The following is a 21148-nucleotide window of genomic DNA, read 5'->3' on the forward strand; positions in this document are numbered from 1 at the left end:
TATTCTTCTGAGAGGTTAGCTGAGATCTACATTCGGGAGATTTTTCGCCTTCATGGTGTGCCTGTATTTATCATTTTGGACCGGGGTACGCAGTTTACCTCGCGCTTCTGGAGAGCAATTCAGCGAGAGTTGGGCACACGGGTTGAGTTGAGCACAGCATGTCATCCCCGGACGGATGGTCAGTCCGAGCGGACTATTCAGATTTTGGAGGATATGCTCCGAGCTTGTGTTATTGACTTTGGAGGCTCGTGGGATCAGTTTTGGCCTTTAGCAGAGTTTGCCTACAACAACAGCTACCAGTCGAGCATCCAGATAGCTCCTTATGAGGCTTTATATGGTAGGCGGTGTCGGTCTCCGGTTAGATGGTTTGAGCCGGGAGAGGCTCGGTTGTTGGGTACGGATCTGGTTCAGGAGGCCTTGGACAAGGTCAGGATCATTCAGGATAGGCTTCGTTCAGCTCAGTCCAGGCAAAAGAGCTATGCAGACCACAAGGTTCGAGATGTGGCTTTTATGGTTGGTGAGCGGGTATTGCTCCGAGTGTCGCCTATGAAGGGCGTGATGAGATTTGGGAAGAAGGGCAAGCTTAGCCCTAGGTTCATTGGTCCGTTTGAGATTCTTGATCGAGTGGGAGAGGTGGCTTATAGACATGCTTTGCCGCCGAGCTTATCAGTCGTGCATCCAGTGTTTCATGTGTCCATGCTTTAAGGAAGTTGGAAATGAAATCTGATTAGAAAGTGATGGTATCGGGCCCGTATTTTGGTTCAGGTGCCCAGTACATGTCTTATATATGTTTTAAGTTCTTCCTGTGAAATTTGGTTGAAAACGGACGTCGTTTGACGTGATTCGGACCTAAATTGGAAAATTTGATGTTTAATGAAGTTTGAAAGAATTCATGGATTTTGAGTTTTAATTCGATGTTTATGATGTTATTTTGGCGATTTGATCGCACGAATAAGTCCGTAGGATGTTTTTGAGATTGTGTGTACATTTTGTTTGGAGCCCCGAGGGATCGGGTGAGTTTTGGATAGGCCACAGGGTGCTTTTTGAACTTAAAAAAAATGCTGGTGTGTTCGGGCCTGCAGGCTTCGCATTTGCGAAGCCTGGCTCGCAAATGCGAGTTTGCACTTGCGAAGGCTGGATTGCAAATGCGAAGCCAGCCCAGGCCACCCTTTTCTCGCAAATGCGAGCTTCCCCTTCGCAAATGCGAGACCTCCCTTGTTCAGCATGTATTGCAAATGCGATCCTTCTTTCGCAAATGCGATGTCGCAATTGCGACTGCTCCTTCGCAAATGCGAAACCTGGGGAATTATGAAGGGTTCGCAAATGCGAACCCTGTTTTGCATTTCCCACAACTGCAGAGGTCGGGGTTCGCAATTGCGAACCCCTTTTCGCATTTCCCATAACTGAGACCTGCAATTTTCACACTTAAACGATTTTGAGCTTCATTTTTCATATTTTCTCAAACCCAAACACACTTAGGCGATTTTCCAAGAACAAGTCTTCTTCCAAATCAATTGTAAGTTAGTTTTCACTCATTTCTTTCAATCATTAACATCTTTTAACATGATTCAACATAAAATCAAAGATTTTCATGGGGGAAATTGGGTGTTTTGGGTAGAACCTAGGTTTTTCAAAAATTGGGGATTTGGACCTCGATTTGAGGTCCGATTTCAAAACAAATTATATATTTGAGTTCGTGGGGGAATGGGTAATCGGGTTTTGGTTCGAACCTCGGGTTTTTGACCACGTAGGCCCGGGGGCGATTTTTGACTTTTTGGGTAAAACTTTGGAAAACTCATTTTCATGCATTGGGGTGATTCATTTAGCACTTATTGATGTAACTAAGTAATTTGTGATTAGATACGAGCAAATTGGCGGTGGAATCAAGGGGTAAAGCTATAATTGAGGCTTGAGTTGTGTTCAAGGCATCGAGGTAAGTGTTTGGTCTAACCTTAGCTTGAGGGACTAGGAGTTGAGTCATATTTGCTATGTGTTTCTTGTGGAGTACGACGTATAGGCATGGTGACGAGTATCTATACGTCGGTGTCGAGCATGACCGCGAGTCTTAAATTGATATTTGTTGTATTCTTGAATAATACTATGGTTGCAATAGTGAGTAGATCCGTGGTATTGAGTAAAGGATTAGCTTATTTTCGTAGAAGCTATTTATGAGTTGGAAATGGTGATAGTGTAGATGATTAGGAGTTGAATTGAGATTGGTTATAGCTGGTTCTCCCTTGCCGGGACGAATGTACTTGTACTGTTGAGTTCCCTTGCCGGGATAGAGTAATTTATGGTTAAATCCCTTGCCGGAATTTTTGTCATGATTACTGTGAGCTGTATATTTGGAACGGGTTGCGCGCCGCAACATTTTTATTTATGTATACATATATTATATTGGATCGGGTTGCATGCCGCAACATATATTATATTGGATCGGGTTGCACGCCGCAACATATATTATATTGGATCGGGTTGCACGCCACAACATACATATTATTGGATCGGGTTGCACGCCGCAACATATATATTATATTTATTGGATCGAGTTGCACGCCGCAACAGTTATATATATATACTTATGGATCGGGTTGCGCGCCGCAACAGTAGTGTTATTATATTGTTTCAGATACTGTACTGCTCCTTCACATTTTTTTAGTTTCTGCTAAGTTGAACTATTTCCCCGAGGCATGTACCCCCTCCCTTTTAACTGCCTATTTCTTGTTTATTTTCTGCAAAATATTGTATACCTGTACAGGTTTATTTGGTAGTCTGGTCCTAGCCTCGTCACTACTTCGCCGAGGTTAGGCTAGGCACTTACCAACACATGGGGTCAGTTGTGCTGATACTACACTCTGTGCTCTTTTGCACAGATCCAGGTCCCGGAGTAGCATTTGGTCATCAGCAGTAGATTGGGAGCTATCCTTCAGTCTGAGACTCCGAGGTAGCCCTGCTGGCGTTCGCAGGCCCGGCGTCTCTTCTTTCAGTTTTTATGTTCTGTTGTCATTTGTACTCGAGACAGACTATGTTCTTTTCTTTCAAACACTTATTTGTAGTAATCCTAGACACTCCGTGGATATTGTGACACCAGGTTCTAGTAGAGGCACGTGTTGGTCTTCAGGATGTTTTGGTTTTATATTTTATTTAAGACTTCCACTAAATTTCATGTTCCGCTGTAATTTATTTGTCTATTTGCGGCAATTTAATTGGTTAAAAAGGAAATGCAAACAAAAAGAGTTAATGCTTTCTAAGATCGTGGCTTGCCTAGCTTCTACGAGTAGGCGCCATCACGACTATCGAAGGTAGGAAATCTGGGTCGTGACAGGGACTTACTGTTATAAAGTCATGCCTTTCGGCCTAAAGAATGCTGGAGCCACGTACCAGAGGTTAGTAACGAAGATGTTTCAAGAACATTTGGGAAAAATCATGGAAGTCTATATTGATGATATGCTAGTCAAGTCAACACAGGCGGGGGATCACATCCAATAATTGTCAGATACATTTCAGATTCTTCGCAAATTCAATATGAAGTTGAATCCCGAGAAGTGTGCATTTAGCGTGTCTTCGGGTAAGTTTTTAGGTTTCCCTGTTTCTAACCTAGGAATTGAAGTAAATCAAGCGCAGATTAAAGCCATTGAAGAAATATCGGATATACTCACGAGCAAAAAAGAGGTGCAGAGGTTGACAGGTAGGATAGCAGCATATGGAAGGTTTATTTCTAAATCTTCGGAGAAAAGTTTTAATTTCTTTTCAGTGTTGAAAAAGCAAAACCAACTTGAGTGGACTGAGGAATGCCAACAAGCACTCAAAAATCTAAAAACATACTTGTCAAACCCACCGTTGCTGGCTAAACCGAAGGATGGAGAAAGGCTACTTATCTACCTCGCTGTGTAAGAAATGGCGGTAAGTGCGGTGTTAGTTCAAGAAGACAAAGGTAAACAAACTTCAATTTATTATGTTAGCAAGTCCTTATTGGATGCTGAAACTCGATATCCACATTTAGAAAAACTTTCTTTAGCACTAATAATGGTACCTAGAAAATTAAGGCCTTATTTTCAATGTCACCCTATCTCTGTAGTGACCGCTTACCCCTTACGAAATATATTGCATTAGCAAGAATTGTTAGTGTTGATACCCAATTTTTCCCTCATGTATATATACACATATATATATATATATATATATATATATATATATATATATATACATATATATGATATGTATATATATATATATATATATATATATATACATATATATGTATATATACACATATATATATATACATACTTTTGATATAGTGCATTTGCATCATCATTTGATTTATAAGCATACATAAATATTTTTTATAATTTTTCATAATTTTTAAAGACTTTAAACCAACTTATTCCTTGCATTTTATTATATAAATATCCAATAATTATCCTCCGAATTATTTTTACGATGATTTAATCATGTAAACTTATCATTTACCAACATGAGGTTTTAAATATTTTCAGTGTTTTTTTATAATTACATTTGCATTTTTAAGGCTAATTGCACATGTTTTGCAATAATAGCCCATATGCATGTATAATTATATTACTTATGCAGAAAATTACTTTTTGTATTTTTATAATGTTAAGTAATTATTTTTAATTATTTTAGTGCACAAATGATATTTTTTTATTTATTAATTACTTTTATAAAGTATTTATTTATTGAATATTGGGTATTTAAAAACTAGCCTGAAAACAACTTATTTTCGCACATAACTACCCAGTCCCTTAGCCCGATAAACGTCAAGCCCAAACCAAATAACCCCCAGCCCAATCAGCTAAACCAACCCGACCGAAGATCCCAGCTAATCGTGGTCATTGATCTCTGAGATCAACGACCCACATTATTCCCTCCCTTTTAATTACCCTAACACCCCTAACCCTAAATCATTCTCACTACCCGCCGCCCCTAAACCCTATCTACCGCCCCCCCCCCCCCTGAAGAACCCTAACCCGCCGCCTCTCGAAACCCCTCTCCCAATCCCTCTTCTAATGGGATTTCCTTCTTATTCACTTACCATATCTGTATATTTCCGCTATGGTTGATTCTCTATGGTATTACCTAATACTTGCCTAAACATGGCAAGTATTACCACTCTGAGTTTGTCCGATTGAATCCCATTTCTTGGATCAGGACGACATTCCGTCTAACACGTTTATTCGACACCGTGTAAGTCATATTCTGTTTATATTTTGTTGATTTTTACTTACCCTAAAACTAGGGTTTACAGATTTTCTTCAAATCGAACCGTAATTGGTTCAAGCGTTTGATTTTGAGTGTTATCTTGTCTATATTCATCCTGTTATGTGTGAATTTGATTTTCCTTTCTAACGATTTTTCACTTACCGTAAAAGTTTGGGTTTTCAGATCTTGTTCTCTTAATAATTTCAATTCACTGATTTTGGTGCTATTGTTGTGTCTCTATTCATCTTTGTGTGTGAATATTCTGTTAATATTTTGTTAAAATTAGGGTTTACTTATTTTTTCCCTAAATTCGGTTCTTTATTTGATTCTGCATGATAATACTTCCTTATTTGGTGTTTGATTTACACTTTTCCTTATTTACTTGCTCGATCTCTGTCACTATATAAACCCCTCCCTATTCCCCTTTAAAAAAAGACTGGAATCGTTAAGAAATTCACTAAAAAAACTGAAGTTACTACTCTTTGTTTTTTCATACTCTTGTTATATATTCTGGTTCCTGGCCGGCTGAAAGCCAAGGCCAGAAATTCTGGGTTCTTGCTACTGTGGACTTTGTTCTTTCTTGTTCTTCGCCTAACTGGTGAGTTGCTGAACTTCTGTCACTTCATTCCTATTTGCGTGTCATTTGCACATGTTTTCACTTCTGGAGATTGTAGTTTAATGTGTTTTCTGGGCTGTTCTTGCATGCCATGCTGATTGCTTTACTTCAATTTTAGGTTTCTTTAATCTTTAAATTCATTATGTTAGTAATCTGAGACAGGCCTGAACCTGATTTGAGTCGATTAATTTCTTTTCAAGCTCATCTAGCCTTTGAGTTGCAACTTGCTAATGTTAAGAACCTTTGCATTTTGGCCTCTCTTTAGTGTTTAATTTTGCTATCAATCTTGTTACTTGGGCATGCTTTCATACCCCTTTTTATAGATTAGTTGATGAATATAGTCGTTCACTATATAGCACAAATCTGCTTCCTATCCTATTCTGAACTTGCTATGGTGATATCCTACATAGGTAGCATGTTTGATCCTGTATGCTTCTAGTATGTCTTGACTTCCTAGAAGTTGCAATAATCTGTTCTCACCCTGTCTAAGTTTTGTTGCCAATCAATATGATTCTTTCTTGTAACACTAGCATCTATTTAACATAATCTGAACCTTTTACTTATTATGAGTATGTGCATACCAATCCTGCAAACCTGCTTGTTAATATGTGACTACTTATGCGCTAGGTGTTGAACTTGTTCTTTGAATTTTTGCTAAGTCTGTTCTTAGAACCTAGAACCTGTTTGATTATTGCTCTATGTGTTCAACTTGACTATGTTCTGTCCCTCAGCTATTGTCCATTCTCCCTCATTATCACTTATGTTATTCTGAACTCCGTATTCTTAGTCGGCTGAAAGCCAAGGCTATCAAGGCTCTTACTAGTGACCTCCCTAGTGTGAGCACTACTAGGGGTCCAATTGAGACCCTTGTGAACTCTGATACACTAGGACTTGGTCCCCAGTCTATCCCTGAATCTCCTCTATTAACCTCCCTAGTGTAAGCACTGCCATGGGTTCTTGAATCCCTTGGGAACTCTGACGCACTAGGGTCCAAGGTTCCTTGCCATCTTTGTCCTAATTGCTCAGTTCTGTCCCATTTCACTTACTGAATAAGCCAATGGGCTTGTGTAAACGGCTGTTTTCTGAATCTTTGATGGCTACTGGGTTTTAGCTATTTTGTGTTGGATTGACTGTGACTTCTGGGCTGTGGTAAAGCCTGTTGGATACGAAATTGAAGGTCTGGCTGGGCTATGTATGCTTTGGGCCTGTCTTAGGCCCAGTATAATTATTTTGTTACTTTGTAATTTATTTCATCCATTGGGCCTGTAATAATAATGCAATAACAATTGGGGTATTAGTAAATTTGGGAAACTGGGCTTATTTTAATATTGTATGAAATGGGTAGAAATCCTGCCTATAGGTATTTAATTTGCTCGAACATGTCCTGCTACCGTGTGTGCTAGACAACCTGCCTATAGGTGTTTAACTCGTTTAATATATTCTGCCTCTACATGTTTGATAGATAACATGCCTATAGGTGTTCAATTCGTTTGACATACTCTGCTTCCACATGTTTGTTAGAAATCATGCCTATAGGAAATAAAAAGATCAATCTTTCAATTGCAGCATGTTCACATAGACACCATGCCTATAGGACTACATTGATTCATCAATACCTGCTCTTTACAATGTTCACATAGATATCATGCCTATAGGAATATAATCAGATTACAGGCCATTTCTATTATTCTCATTACACTGTTACCCGCCTACAAAGCATGCCTATAAGGATAAAAATGTTATAAAATCAGGTATAACTGTCAATTGCTAGAAATCCTGCCTATAGGGTGTTCAATTAGTGCTGCAAACCTTATGTCTTCAAACAACTTTACTGCATAATCACACAACGACTAGATATCTAACACGCAAAATTACACCATTACCATTATAATGCTGGAATCCAGAATCACTTAGCAATCATGTCTATAGGATCAATAACTTATAACCTGTAGTCTCAACAATCAGCATGCAATATCAGATTCCCTAAACTGTGCACCTGTTCAGAAATCACGTCTATAAGATTACACCTTACATCTGAAATTAGTGCATGTTTAAAATCCAGAATCACATAGAAATCATGTCTATAGGTCTTGATGGCTTTAACTCGTCTCAATTCTGAATTCTGAAAACTCCTAATTTGCATATGTGTTTGCGTGCATTTGTTGTCTAAGTGTGGAGGCTAACTTGAGCCCTTAACTGCTTTTATGTGAAGTCCAACTTGTTTTGTATGTCGCTTAGTTTTCACATTTTGAGCAACCTAAGTTAGGTCTAAAACCACCCAAAATAGAGGTCCAAACGCCTCCTGGACCATAGGCATGGGACGGGTAGTGCACGCATAAGGCACGGTTTAGAATCAACTAGTGCGCTTTAAGTAACAACTTAAAGATAGTAATCGGGTAGCAAGAGATGATAGTTCGTGCATGCTGAATAATACGAGTAATACCCCATCTTGAGGGAGTTACGAAGTATTATTTATGTTGCACGGGGTGATCCTTTAGGCTAAAAAACTTAGGACCCCGCCCCCCTCCTATTTTCCTTCTTTTCCAATTAAAATCAAAATAGTTGTACCATTAGTTCAGAATCTGTTTATAATAAACTTCTTGAAATTTTATGCTCTCTCTTCATTTATTTGATCACATAGACTAATTCATATAATTCGAGTTCGGCCGTGACCCACAGTTGTGGACCTCGAAGAGTGCCTAACACCTTCTCTTCGAGGTAATTTAGAGCCCTTACCCGATCTTTGGTGAAGCAAACTAGTCAAACAGATTTATCTGCAAAATAGGTGCCCTAACGCACCTTAAAAATCGTTAGGTGGCGACTCTTCTCTTTTAACCCTTCCTTTAAAAGAGTTGTCACGTGTCAAAACCCGATTTCGCGAGAAAAAGTGGCACGATAGTCAGGTAGATTATCCAAGTGGGCCATAGAACTAAGTGAATATGATATCACATATCAACCTAGAACTGTGATAAAGTCACAGGTTTTAGCAGATTTCATGGCAGACTTCAGCCCGGGAATAGTAAAAGAAGCATAAAAGGAACTACATGTATTCAACGGGTCTAATCCAGGTACTTGGACCCTATTTAATGATGGCTCTTCAAATGTTAAAGGAGCGGGTTTAGGCATTATTCTAATCCCACCTTCGGGAGAAACTATAAGGTAATCCATAAAGTGTCATCCCATTACTAACAATAAAGCAGAATATGAAGCTATAATTGCAGGTCTAGAATTGGCACGAGAGCTCGGAATAGAGCATGTTGTAATTAAGAGCAACTCGCAGCTTGTAGTTAATCAAATGCAGGGGACTTATATAGCTAGAGAGGCGAGGATGCAACAATATTTGGAAAAGGCACGAGATTTAATCAGACAATTTTAGTCTTGGAAAATCGTGCAAATACCCAGGGAAGAAAACGTTGAAGCAGATGCGCTGGCTAATCATGAATCCGCTGCAGAAGTGACAAATGAAGAAAATGCTTCTGTAATAAATTTGTTTAATTCGACACTCGATCAAGATAAAAATGAGGTAAATTTCAATAATTTAACTTGGGATTGAAGAAACGAGATCGTTAATTTTTTGCAGTACGGGATTCTACCTAAAGATAAGAAAAAGGCTCAGGCACTTCGGCGAAAAACTGCCCGTTATTGTTTGGATCGAGGCAACTTATATCGAAAGATATTCGGTGGACCTTTAGCAAGGTGTCTTGGACCTTCTCAAATAGAGTATGTGATGAGAGAAGTACATGAGGGACACTGTGGAAATCACGCAGGAGGAAGATCCTTAGTAAAAACTCTAATTAGAGCAGGATATTATTGGCCAAAAATGGAAGAATGTGGTCAAATGTGACAAATGCCAACGATATGGTAATCATATGCATTGCCCAGCAGAGTTATTACATTCGGTTATTACACCATGGCCTTTTATGAAGTGGGGGATGGATATCGAGGGTCCGCTACCCCAAGCCAAAGGAAAGGTATGATTTTTACTAGTACTAATCGATTATTTTACCAAGTGGGTAGAAGCAGGTGCCTTCAAACAGGTGAGGGAAAAAGAAGTCAGGACTTCATTTGGCGAAACATCATATGCCGGTTTGGAGTTCCAAAAGAAATCGTGTGTGATAACAGCCCGCAATTCATAGGTGAGAAAATCAAGAAATTCCTTTCAGAGTTGGCAGATTAAGAGGATAACTTCGAGACCTTATCATCCAGTGGCTAATGGACAAGATGAATCAACAAACAAGGTTATTTTTAATAACTTGAAGAAAAGATTAGATGAGTCAAAAAGTAAGTGGACAGAAGTGTTACCAGGAGTCTCATGGGCTTACCGAACAACAACAAAAACAGGTACGGGAGAGACACCATTCTCACTTGTGTATGGTGCCTAAGCCTTAATTCTAGTTAAAATAGGAGAACCAAGTACGAGGTACATCCAAGCAACCGAAGAATCAGATAAGGAAGAGATACGAGTAAATCTCGATTTGCTTGAAGAAAGGAAAGAAACAACCCTAATAAGGATGTTAGCACAAAGCAAATTATTGAGCGATATTACAACCGGAAAGCTCATCTTAGGTACTTCAAGATTGGGGCCTTCATACTCAAAAAAAATTTCAATCATCAAAAGCGGCCAATGCAGGAAAATTGAGCCCAAATTGGGAAGGACCTTACAAGATTCGAGGTATTGCTGGGAAGGGTGCATATGAATTGGGAACAATGGACGGCAAAGTACTCCCATCAAATTGGAATGCTGTTCATTTGAAGAAGTATTACTTCTGAAAGGGAAAAACCCCGGTCAGGTATCGTTTATGCAAGGTTAAGATTTATTCTTTTTTAATTATACTAACCATTTTAGATGATAGGCACAAAGATAGCCCACACCAAATGATGATTTTAGACCTAAAAGACACACAGGATGCAAAATCATCCCCGGTCTGGGTTACAACATTTCTGATGGAAATAAAAGGGTTAAGCAGTTATCATCTAAAAAAATATATATACCTCCGAGTGCCGTATGTTTTTCCTTTTCAGGGAATGGACCACATGGAAGGAATAATCAAGTGCTCGAGATTTCATACTTCAAGGCTCTAACACTTGGGGGACTATATATATGGAAGGCAAAGAAGACTAGAAAAGTCAGAATTCTAGTCAAGCCTGAGGCAATCTACCTAACAAATCGAAAGTTAAGAGCAAATCAAGAGCCAAAAACAAAAACCTGATTCAAATATGATGAAGTACGCACTTGCAGATGTAAATTATAAATTCTTACCAGTATTTAGGTTAAAGGCAATATTTAGTCGTGGGTTGCAAGATATACCGTTAAATGTTGTAAAATCTGTTATAAAGAAAACAGTTATGGAAGAGTTGTAGATGTTACTTGAATACATGTAAAGTATACAGTTTGAAAGTTCAAGAATACAAGACTTCCTCAAATTATTCAAAGAAATATGTATATTCCTACTTCTCCTTTCGTATGTTTACACCAATATGAAGTTGACACGTCTTCTTCATTAAGTGTCGTTTATAAAAGGGCTCTCTTTTATAATTCGTGCTTATTCAAAAGAGTCACGAAGTATTGAAGCATTTTTAATGCAAAGTTAAATAACAAAGGGTAAAACAAAAACCCAAACATTAAAATAGGCGGAAAATAAAGCCGAAAGTTATAAACATAAGGCAAACATTTGTCTTCAGACCTCGAAATAAGAAAAGGGTAAACCAATAAGAGAGTAGAACAGAAACTCAAAATAAGATATTATAAGAGTTAGACAAAGACTTAGAAAGTAATATTATATAAACTTGGGTAAAACTAAGTATAGACTTAGTTCCAACCTAAGCTATCTGATACAAAACCCCAAAACATACCAAGGGTAAAAACTTTCCAATCATTACTAAACCCCAAAATGAACCAGGGGTAAAATTCCCAAACATTCCACCAATAAAAAAAACACAAAACAACAAACTTTTCGGTCAAACTTTCACTATGGGACAGGTTCTGAACCAATATTATCAGAAGGATTCAAGATGGCATCATCAGCGGAAGGAGGTTCAATTTGAGTAGAAGAGGTCTGAACAACAGCTTCACGAGGAGTAAGTTCATCACCCACGGGAATGTCTACCTCAGGTGAAGAAAAGTTTTGACTCTGCTGAGTTTTCTCGATAGTTTCTTTAGTTTTTGCAATTTCAGCAGCTAAGTCAAAGACTTCCTGGCTTGCCTCCATTAAAGTTTTGAGGTGCGTGTTAAAAAAAGTCCAACTAACATCAACAGTAGCTTTGTCCTCAAGGGCTTCATAATTCCTCTCCCACTGCTCAATTTCGGCAATTAGCTCTTCCTTTTCAGTCAAAGCAGCATCATAAGAAGCTTGTAAGGGAGCGAGTTACCTCTCTAAGAGCCAAACTTTGTCAGAAGAAACACGAAGATCTTCTTGAGTTTGGGTGAGCGTTTGAACAAGCTCCCTGGTGTAAACTTTTTTTTGGTTCAGCAGTTCTTTCAAACCTCTAATTTCTTCAGTGACTTTGGAAAGTTGCTCGGCAAATGAAGACTCGAGGAGGACTTTATCCTTGCCCACTTGATTGGAAGAGGCCTTTTCAATAGCCAACTCTGCTGCCATTATCTTCACTTGTTGCTCCAATGTACACTTCTCCTCATCTAAAACTTCTTTCTCAAGCTCAAGGCCATCAAACTGTTCCTTCTAGTTGTCCGCTTCGGTGTGATAGTCGTTCATTAATTGCTCAGTATGGACGATCCTCTTCATCAGCTCCGTGCCAATTAGGTTGATCTACACGAGGAAAAGGAAAATGTGATTATCAAATACCGATGAAAAGAAAGTCACATGCAAAATAAAAAGCTAAGGCTTATACCTTTAAAGAGTGGACAATTTCATTCATCCACATTAAAGAGCTGTGGCTTTCCAATTTGGACTTCTCAACTCAGCCAATCAATGGTTTTAGCTATACATCGGCTTGGCCAGATTTCTTCCGAAGATTACCATCCTCAAGGACATCGATGGTAACTTTTTTTGTTACCCTACTATTACTGGAAGGACCAACTTTAACATGAGAAGTTGTAACAGTAGGGACAGTTGAGGGGGTCAAAACAGCTACGGGCGGAGCAGTAGCAGCAACAACAGGTGCGGGGAACTGAGGATCGACTAGAGCAGATACTGGAAAAGAGGCAAGAGGCGCTTCCTCAGAAACAAAGCCCAAATCTTCATTATCAAATCCATGAGAAAAAAAACTTTCTATAGAGTCACGGGGTGCGGCAGTCATCTCTTCATCGGAACTCACCAAAGTGGGACTTTCTCGTGCATGGGAACTGAACTTGGAGGAGGAGTGACTTCGTCATCCGAAATAACACGTCTCCTAGCTTGAGACCTACGAACTAACGAGCCCTCCTCTTGATCTTCTTCACCCTCGAAACCGTGTGCCCTATCAGCTTTTCTCTTTGATGAGGAATTCAAAATCATCTCTTGAGCCGTAGACAGAGAAAGTCTCGAAGCAACAATAGATGAGGCGCTAACACCCCGAATAGGAAACCCTAACGAAGGAAAAAGTTAGAAATTTTTCAAGTGAATATGGAAGCAACGTAGAAAATTGAAAGGAAGGATACCATGAGTCTTCACTTTCCAACCAAACCTATTAGAAAGGTACTTCCAAGGCCTTTCTTCCATAGTAGCAACAGTCAACCATGTACCTACCCAACCACGGAAGTCTGGAATCTCCTCAACAACTTCCATAGTTGCTGAAAAAAGGAAAAAATATACAGTCACGAGATTGTAAGTCCTTGTTCTTCAATAGAAAAAGAAGAAGAAGGTTAAAAAAAAAACTTACGTGCAAAGTTCAGTTTTTCTGGAAAAGGCATGTTCTCATCACCCACTAAACCTTTTGTGGGAGCAGCAATGAAACGGGCATACCAGCCACGATCCTTGTCATCTTCAGGGCTAACCAAAACCCTTTTACTCCTGGCCACGAGAGTAAATACCCCAGAACGATATAACTTGGGAGAATATAGATGAATCAAGTGATAAAAGGTAAAGGGCAAAGAGGCCACATTGAACAAGTATCTTAAGCATGCCACGACTCTCCATACAATAGGACCAATCTGTCCTAAGCAAACATTAAAGAAACGGCAAAATGCTATGATGATTGGGTCAATAGGTGGTCTAAAGCCTAATGTAAAGGGATATGTATAAACAAAGGAATAACCAGCTTTGTATGAGGTGATCCTTTGATTTGCATTAGGGACTAAAATTGGGAAATCAAATTTCCAATGGCATTCACTTCGCACAAGAGAAATCAAACCCTCAGTAATCTGGGAAGGGTAAACATCAGCACAATCATGGGAAGTCATATGAGTAACTTGATTTCTAATCGATTCTCGATCAGTAAAGAAGGAAAGTTCAGCGGGGACAATCTCATCAACAGTGGGTTCTCGAAGAGGTTCACCAGAATACCTAGTTCTAGTAGAAGATCTATGAGAAGATGAAGCCCTAGTTCTAGAGGACGAAGGGGTAGTAACACTAGGTTGAGAATAAGAACCACGAATAGATACAGACCCTAAACTACGTAATCTACCACCCTTTCTACTTCTGATAGGAGCAGATGGAGGGGGAAGTTCATCTACTATAACTACTCTACGCGGATCGGGATTTGGAGAAGACATGATTGTATAAATAATACGAGCTGATGAACAAGAACTATTATGGGAGAAGAATATTGTAGACTGAAGGTTTTCGTGAAATCAAAGACATAAGGAGGTATTTATACGAAGAAGCAACCGTCATATGAAGGGGTTCATGATGGAAACGTCATAATGAAAGCAGTCACTTCGTGACTGATGCAGCTGCAGAAAAGCCCTAAAAATTGCTGAAGAGTTGCAGAACCAATCAATGAATGACACGTGTCACAAACATTAAATGGAAGTGACATACGACGCGATGGTTCTAAAGAAGATGCAATGATACATAGAAACGACGACAAAAAATTTCCGCCATAAATGTGATCCACTTTCCAAATATTCAATTGTTGAATAATTGGTAAATGGGGGAACTATCTATATTGGTAAAAATAAATATTATACGTGGATTTATACATGTGGCTGATGTGGCAAGATACGTGGATCACTAAGAAAGCAAAAACTGGAGAGATGCATTAAAAGAGGCACGAGTCGTAATAGGTACGAGCAAATCACCCACGAGATAAAAGGGTATGGTCACTCGGGTCTGAATTACTATATAAAGAGACACCGGCATAATGAATCAAGACAGTAAAGAAGGAAGATCCATGAATTGCCAATTAATGTGCATGAATGATCATAGACGTTACAGAATCTTCCTAGATAGTTACGATTGCCAATTATAATGTCTCATTAATGTTCATAATGATTTAGTCATAAAAGGGAAGAAACGTTGTACTTATAGATTCCTATATAAGGGAAGGGGATTTCACTTGTAAAAGCACATTCTGATCATTATTGATATACAATTGCTTTCTTTTGCTTTCTATTGGTTACTTTGTTATTTCAGATTCTGATTTCCTTTCTTATCACTAAGAAAATATAGAATTTCTTGATTATCAGTAGCCCGAGTGCTGCTAAAAATAAGCTTTGACCGAAGTACACTATTTTTGGTTAAACAAAATTAAAATCTTGAATCATGTAATATTGTAATCTGCATGTACATAGGTCGAGCTTCACGTGAGTTGCTCGTATTTTATTTAGACTCAATTTAACTCGTTTTGAAAAAAATAAAGTTGAGCGCGACCTTGGTTACGACCAATCTCGGTTTTGCTCATTTAAACAGTGTTATGATTTTGAACATAAACCTCATCTTTTACATTAAATTGTGTTAAGTAAAATAGTAATTAACTTAAAAGTTAATGTGTACATTTATAATTAGATACATTACGCATAAAAATAGTTCAATATAATACCATACTCAATCACTTAAATTAAGAATTAAAATTCGAGTTGCTAAGATAAGGAGAGATTATAGACTAGAAAGGAATTTTGATTAAAAAATTATGCAAATTAAGGGCCCGTTTGGACATAAAAAATTCATTTTTTCCGAAATTTTTCTCTTTTTTTGGAAGCAGTGTTTGGCCATAAAAATTTTAAATTTCGCTTGAAGTTGAATTTCAAAATTTTTTGAAAATTTGTAAAGCTCCAAAAATTATTTTTCAAAATTTTCGCTTCAAAACATTCACAAAAATTAAAAATAACTCCGAATTGTATTCATGTGCAAATACAACTATAATTTTTAAATATATTTTTACGTGAAAAGAAATTTTACTTTTTTTGGGGGGATTTCATAATTCTTTTGTCCAAAAGCCCACTTGTTAAACTGGATGGTACTCCTTTTTTTTTTCAACGAACAAACCTTGCATTAATCAAAATCAACAGTCAATGGTACAAAACCAGCTGAAGCCTCGGTGACAATCCAAACAGGAAAGTTGTCAAACCAAGAGACTTCACTAAGTAGAGCTGAAGAAAATTTGGCTAACTTATGACTACAAGTATTAAACCGTCTACTTAAATATTTAAAAGATACATCACTAAGATGTTGCCGAAGTGTCCAAAATATCTTCGCAAAGAGTGTTAACCTCCCATGAAGGGCCTCTGCTTTCATTAAGCATTTGAACCATTGTTAAGGAATCAGATAAGATATATATATTCTTCCAGCAATACTCACGCCAATTGAATGCTGTCGTATGCCACGCTTCAGCTATTATGGCTTTTACTACAAACCGGAATTGGACTACCATAGGCATAAAGGACGTCACCATTAGCCTGTAAGGCTACCATTCCAATACTCGCTTTGCGAGTCTTTGGATCCAGACCTGCATCCACATAAAGCAACACTTTTTCTGAAGAAAGAGTTAGTATTGGTGGACTAGTAGAAGCATCGCTCATAGTGTTAACATGTTCCTTTGCAACTGTAAATTCATTAAACTCAAATAATGCTTTAGATAAGATCTCAGTTTGATTCCAGATCACCGAATTAAAAATATATTCATTCCTAGCCTTCCAAATCATCCAAAAGATAGATACTGCTAGTTGCAATAAGGTATTAGTTTCCGGAAATCTTTTAGTGTCTAACACTAATTTATACCACCATGTAGCAAAATCAGATATCAGATGCAAATTTGGCCAACGAATCGGACTCAGTTTCCAGACATGAATTGATTGTACTAAAATTGGATATTCAAGATATCATATAAAATATTTATTTATTTTTAAACTAAAAGGCTATGAGTTTACAAATATACAACAACAACAACAACAACCCAGTGAGATCCCACATGTGGGGTCTGGGGAAGGTAGTGTGTACGCAGACCTTACCCCTACTCCGGAGGAGTAGAAAAGCTGTTTTCGGTAGACCCTCGGCACAAGAAGAAAAGAGACATGAGTTTACAAATATATCCTTGGATATTTTACTTTCATAGGTTTCTAGGAAAAAGACAAGGTTACTTTTCTCTTTTGTCGTTTTATCCATGTATAACTTATATATGGAGTAGTTATTTGATGTTTTTTTTTTGGTTTCCTACCCGGTATCCGGTACCACATTGGAGCCCGATTAAATCTGAATTTGTGCCGGAAAGTCCCACATTAGGGGGTAAATCGCTATTTAACAAAGGCGACTTCATACCCAAGGACTCGAGCCCCGCACCTCATTAAGATCAAATTGGCATACTCTCCCAAAAAAGAAAGAGCAGACCCCATTGAAGACGAGAGTGAGGTACAACAAGGCCATTTTTGTCTTTTTCTGTCCTTGTCGATCTGGGAGCAGTCTCTCAAACGGTCTAACTGTCAGAAACTTTCGTAATCATTCCAACCGGTCAGTCCGATCTGGCTTTCCTGCCTCTCTCTTCTCTAGTCGAATCAAGGATTTGGGGCTTCTTGCTATGCTACAACACTATAAAAATCCATTTTGATTAGTAATATATATATGAATAGAAAGATAGATCGATCCATCTATCCTATCCGATTTAGATTTTGAGGAAGCTAGTGCGCGTGGAGCAAAACTTAGTGGAGAGACCATACATAGGAAAGTTACAAGGACATGTTATCAACAGAGGTCAATGGCAAGTTCGATTACGGAGAAGTCAATAATCAAAGATTATGCGGAGGGTCCCGCAGTCACAAATAACCCAAGCAGAAGGGTCAAGCCTATTTGAATTTGTTATTGGAAAATGAGGAGGAAGACATCTGTCATGGAGAGGCAATCCTCAAATACGTACTTTGACCTGACGGCTTATCCGTTCTATAAGAGAACCATTTAGCTGGTTAGCTTCGCTTCGATCTCTTCGACTGAACCTAAAGGAGACTTTGATCATTCAACTTAGCTTCTGAAGAAGGAATCATGTCACTTGGACTTTCGAAAAGTGAATCCTCTCTTTCAGATCCTGGCCTTAGTAGAACAATTATTATTCCCCTATTAGTAAAGCATGTACTTCTTGCAAGGCTTGCTGAGCTTCTTCATGCGACAGACATCGCAAAAGTAGTCCGTTGAACGATCGCCGATCGAGGGCATCGTAATAGTATATTATTTTTTAACCCTGATGGGTTTCGCAGTCGGGCGAGCGAGAGGGGATTGGGGGTTGGAAGAAAAACAAACACGAAGCTTCGTTCCTCAGCAAAGTGTTCACTTCTTTTTCACCAGGTTTCCTCCGGTATCATAAGTCATATAGTTTCTACTTTTTCGGGAAAACCGGTTTTCGGGTATCTAGCTTCGAAAGGCGTCGGCTACCTTCTTACTGACAGCACAGCTAGGTGCTGGCACTCAATTAGTAGCTTTTCTTTCAAGTATTCTTTTCTTTGATCGCCTAAGTCCTTGACTTGAACAGAAAAACCAAGAGAACAAAAACAAGAGAACAAATCCAAAAGAACAGGACATGAAAACAAAATAGAGAATGACAAAGGGGGGAGGGAGGCAAGAAAGGAAAAGGAATAAAGCAAATACGGTTCGAATCCGTATGCCCTTGTGTGGCACCGGAACAGAGAGATACTGTCCCCAAAATCAAAAAATGAACCAATTCAATAAAACAGGAGGAAAACGCATCTTTCTAACGAGGTTAAGGCGTGACCTAATAACGGAAACAGCGAGACCTAGGGTCTCATCGAACGAGAAGTTCGAAGATGGAGACCAGCTTCGGCCTTTAGTCTTTTGATTAGAGTAGGGGTCGCGAGAGAGTAGAGCGTACCGCCCTGCCATAGTCACGAGCTTTCGGGTGTTCGGTCCGGCTTGCTTAGGCCGAGTAAGCAACTGAAGAAATTTCATATACAGGTTTTCAGTATTAGAAAGGTCTGGGTGACTTTTAAGGAACTAAGAATATCATAGAAGATGAAGCATGTATCCATGGATTAAAGTGACCCTGGGAATATAAGAAATCGAAGTATTTAGTGATTCGACGTTTATCATCTGCCTAACTCACCATAATCAAAAGGTACAACGGCTCGAGCGACCAGACTTAACATAAGTGCAGCTTTTTTAGCTGCATTGCACTGCCACATAAACAATGGATCCACTGGGCTGGATGAGCAACCTTTTATCTGGCCTCTGTACCAATAGTAGAGTGCCTTGCTACTTTCAATCAGAAAAGGAAGATTGAGCAAGGCAAAGGAGAAAGAAGTTGTCCCCTATTCTCTGCCGCCGGCGCATATGTAGAAAAAGAAGGAGCGGGGAAGCAAGAACAACGTTTGACTTTGGCACATGAGGCGAGTTTGGCTAGGTAACATAATGGAAATGTTGTCTCATCAATGAGCGTAGATTAATAGCCAAGCCTACCCTTTTGTGCTTGTAAATCTGTATCCCATTCGTGAGGTATAGTTTTCTTTGATCACAGATCGACAGCAAGCGCTAAAGAAGGGGGTGGGATCTCTCCTAAAAGAAAGAATTGACCTCGAGCGTGTCCTACTCATTCTCTTTTTCCCGTTTCTGAGCCAAATTGAGCAAGGCGGCCACTTCGCGATATTGTGCCAATTCCAGTTTTGAACTACCGCAGACTTGTTTCATAGTTTTCAACTGAGCGGCAGACCGACGCAACTGACAGATAAGCCCTTACACCCAAGAAAGCAGCCAAAATAGTAGAGAAGATCGGAGACAAGTTTAGCGAGAAAATTAGCTCACACCTATCTTTAATGAAAGAAGCAGCAAGTTTAGGTAGAAAGAACAGCCAGTGTCAAAGAGATGACTTCTGTTGAACTCTTCCGTTACATGAAGGGAATGAATGCCTCAATGGAAATGGAATGGAATCCGGGATCCAAGTAGATTGGGTTAAGGCAAGTATGGTTCAACCCTTTTCTCATCGGGCCAGGATCGATAGCCGTTCGACCTGAGGAAAGTGCGGTCAGATTCAGAATCCCTAATGTCTTGTTGTAGACGGGTTGGGACCGGCCTTCTATCCCAGTGAACAATGTTCCACTGATTAGGCGGGGACAGAATTCGAACCTGCAATCTTCAGGTCATGAGCCTGATGAGTTGACCAATTCCTCTACCCCGCATTCTCTTTCTTTGCGCGAGCCGAATGACGTAGGTGCACAAGAGTACTTCGCACCACAACCATCTCGTTTTTATAGGTTCTACAGACCGATGCCTGCTGCTTCATCCGGGAGAAAAGAATCATAGATATGCCGGTCAATAGAAGCAAGAACCGCCATAAAAAGATTCCGCGTGTATCATCTGTAGCAAAACTATGAACGGGAGCTAGCAATCCGGACCGTATTGAAAAGGTTCCTGAGACACAGCATGGAAAAGTAACAATATTAAGAAACGAGGTCCAAGAATGAAGAAGGGGTAGAATTACTGAATGAATACGAGCTGTGGCTAATACCCGAGGCATAAAAGAAGCATTTTCTACGGGATCCCGAAACCACCAGCCACCCCGACCTAATTCATGATAAGCCCACCAACTTCCTGGCAAAATGCCTACGGTTAAAAACCACCGACATGTCAAGATCCAAATTCGAATTTCTTTCTCTGCGTCTGCTGCTATTGATGTGTCTACTCCCATTGACTCTTTTTGAGTAAGATTAGTAGGCGATAAGCTTACATCCGGCTCCATAGAAGGAAAGATCAGAGTCATCTTATCTTGACTACTCCCTAGAAGACAAAACTCTTAACGATGCTTTGAATAGCAATCTTTCGTACCCCATTCAATAGACTTGCTGGGAAAGCTTAATAGAGTGACCAAGCTAAGACCTTAGATGAAGAGAGTGTCCAACCATTCACGACAAGCAGCCCTGCACTACGCAAGTCGGCAATAGAAGGCAAACGCAAGCCCTAGAAATCGGCAGGGTATGAATTTCTCTCCTTCGGTATAGGC

Source organism: Nicotiana attenuata, chromosome 12, assembly GCF_001879085.1.
Source record: "Nicotiana attenuata strain UT chromosome 12, NIATTr2, whole genome shotgun sequence".
In the NCBI taxonomy this organism is placed as follows: Eukaryota; Viridiplantae; Streptophyta; class Magnoliopsida; order Solanales; family Solanaceae; genus Nicotiana; species Nicotiana attenuata.